General features: G+C 40.1%; 1 protein-coding gene and 1 pseudogene across 1 annotated transcript in view; both read right to left on the bottom strand.

Moving 5' to 3' along the window:
* The window catches only part of NOD2 (nucleotide-binding oligomerization domain containing 2), a 78057-nt gene that overhangs the window by 54596 nt on the left and 20362 nt on the right, over positions 1 to 3099 (bottom strand). The window lies entirely within an intron of this gene.
* Positions 1144 to 1638, bottom strand: LOC102823290 (annotated as a pseudogene).

The following is a 3099-nucleotide window of genomic DNA, read 5'->3' as shown; positions in this document are numbered from 1 at the left end:
TCCAATCCATCAGGAACTGCTTCCTGGGAGTGTTACCCGGCATCCGTGCTCCCATATCACACAGTAACTCTAGGAGAGGAAATTCTCTCAGGCCCCAAAGTGAACACTGACCGAGTATTCTTCCACCCCTTTACTGTACCAGAAGCAGCAAAACTCCAGAGGAAACAAAAAGATATCATAGGTGTGCTACCTTGTCAATATATTATCATTGTCATTAAAGTATATTAAAATGGTGCCCTTATGTGCATATAAGGAGATCTGGTAGCACAGTGGTTACGAATCGGGCTGCTAACCTCAAAGTCGGCAGTTTGAAACTACCAGGCTGTTCCACGGAAGAAAGATGAGGCTTTCTGCTCCCGTAAAGATTCACAGCCTCGGAAACCCTGAACAGGGTCACTATGAGTCGGAACCAACTCCGTGGTACTTAACAACAACAACAGTGTGCATATAAGTTGGCTTATAATGCACATTCTCTTGAGGATACCCGTGATTTCCAGGATGCAAGGTCAATCCACCAAGACAGCCTCCCAACTAGTGAGTAGAGAGCTCACCACGGTGCAAAGAGCTGCTTCCTGTGTTCCCATTAAGCGCTGTAAATAGTGCTTTGCAAGATCAGTATTGATTATAAGTGTACAAAATTTTGAGGCAGTCTCTTACACATTTGGTAGAATTAAAGACTGCCTGGCTAAATCGTACTTAGTGTATTAGTGTTGTTACATGCTGGGAGGAGAATTGTTTTCCATTATTAAGCTTAGGTTGATGAAGAATAAATGTTGGGGCAAAATTATAACCAAATTATGGCCAATTCTCTAAGCTGAAGAGACAAAGTAACTGCTGAGTTTAACGGAGATGTAGTATGTCTCTTCATTAAAAATCCTGAGCCTCACAATAATCTTTGCAAGCCAACTCATTAAAACAGGTGTTGGCCAATAAGAATTTAACTTCACACCAATAAAACTTTAGACTTTAGATTTATTGAGGGGCCATCCACACATGTTTATAGAATATTTCATTTACTCTAGAAGATGGTAAGACAAATCCCCCTCAGTGAGACCCTGGCCTAAACAGATTTGCTTCAATTAAAAAAAAAAAAGAGAGAATAACATTAAACATGGAAGCTTCTGGTTTGTGGCACTGATTGATCTACACAGGGCATCCTTCAAAAGCTACAATTAAGGATCTACCTAACTTCTCAGCAATAGAAGCCCACTTGAGGTCTTCTGGCCCATTTGCTTGACATTCGTGTTTTATACCTTGAAATTTCTTTTTGATTGCATCCTTGGAGCTTGCGTAGATCATTTTACTTTTCAGAGGTGCTAGTTCTGGTGCTCACAAAAAAAAATCAGCTCCTCTTTTCTGGACTCCTTGGTTTCAAAGCTTGCATCATACAAGGCATAACGACAATCTTTCAGGAAGCATTCCCACAAATGCTTGAAAGGATCGGTTATGGTTACCCCAATATTTCCAACCAAGATCTCTTTGCCTTCTTCTATGATCATGCACTTTTAGTCAGCACTGAGACAGAAAATGACAGTTTTCTTTCTTTTTCTTGATTTCTTCAGGTGTGGAGCACTTCTGAACTTTCATGTCATAAAAAATGCAGCATACTTCATCAGCAACTTGTACTACTGAGACCATCTTCACTGTGGCAGTGGCAGAGATGTGGGAGCTGGAGATGGCTGGCACCAAATCTGTGGAGCATCCTTCTTACGGCAGTGGGATCAGGCGACTGATGATCAATACATCTTGATTGCATGTTTGACCAATTTCAGATTGAAGAAGTTGGTAGAATTCTTCTATTTCATTCTCATTGGCTTTAGTGGTTGGTGCATAAATTTGAATAATAGTGGTGTTAACTGGGCTTCCCTGTAGGCGCATGGATAGTATCCTATCACAGACAGCATTGTACCTCATCACTGATCTGGATATGGGATATGTTCTTTTTGACGATGAATGCAACACCATTCCTCTTCAATTTGTCATAGTAAACCATGTGGTTATCAGATTCAAAATGGCAATACAAGTCCATTTCAGCTCACTAATGCCTAAGATATAGATGTTTATGCATTCCATTTTTTACAATGTACATATTCATACTTCATAATTCTGTATGCTGATTATTAATGGATGTTTACAGCTGTTTCTCTTTATTTTGAGTTGTGCCCCATCAGCAAATGAAGGTTCCATGGGCTTTACTCCCATTGGCTTTACTCCAGTCACGTCATCACATTCAACTCTACTTTGAGGAGGCAGCTCTTCCCCAGTTGCATTTTAAGTGCCTACCAACCTGAGGGGCTCATTTTCCAGCACTATATCTGAGTGTTTCTCTGCTGTTCATAAGGTTTTCAGTGACTAAATATTCGGAAGTAGTTTGTCACTCCTTCTTCCTAGTCTGTCTTTGTCTGAAAGCTCATCTGAAACCTCTCCATCATGGGTGACCCTGCTGGTATTTAAAATGTCATGGCACAGCTTCCAAAAACACAGCAACTCACAAGCCACCACAGAATGACAAATTGGCAGATGAATGGTGGCAATCCAGATATAGAAGTATTTAAAGTAAAACAAACCTACAAGACTGAAAATAGGGAACCAGAGAAACCAATGTATAATTAAGTCAACTATAAAGTAAAAAGAGGAAATAGAGTTTATATAGAACTTCCAAAGAAAAGTAAGTCAAGTAGATTTCAGAATAAAACAGAATGTTTTTTAAGTGTTGGAAAATGAAAAATTATAAGTAAACCTCAAAGAAAAATAATATATCTTCACATCAAAATAAAAAAGAGATACTGCATAGGACCACTACTGTAAAAGACTAAGGGAAAGAACCCATACTAAAGGGGGGTGGAGGGACTCTTTGTTGATTATTGGGATGTTGGAGGTGGGTGAGGGGAGGGAGGGGAAGGTGGAGCACAGGGCAAGAATTAGACACAAGATAGTTTGGGTGCTAGGGAGGGGGCAATATACAAGTATGGAGAGGGGAAAGGAAGAACAAAGTAGACTGGGAGAACAATTAGACAGGTCTCAATGGGCTAAGTGAGACAGAGGTAAATAATGATATATGCACAACCTGGGAACAACAGGGTTCTGGGATACAGAGAT

The sequence above is a fragment of the Chrysochloris asiatica genome, unplaced genomic scaffold, assembly GCF_000296735.1.
Source record: "Chrysochloris asiatica unplaced genomic scaffold, ChrAsi1.0 scaffold00251, whole genome shotgun sequence".
NCBI classification, from domain to species: domain Eukaryota; kingdom Metazoa; phylum Chordata; class Mammalia; order Afrosoricida; family Chrysochloridae; genus Chrysochloris; species Chrysochloris asiatica.
Note: the sequence above shows the minus strand (reverse complement) of the source record. Positions and strands in the feature narration are given on the sequence as shown.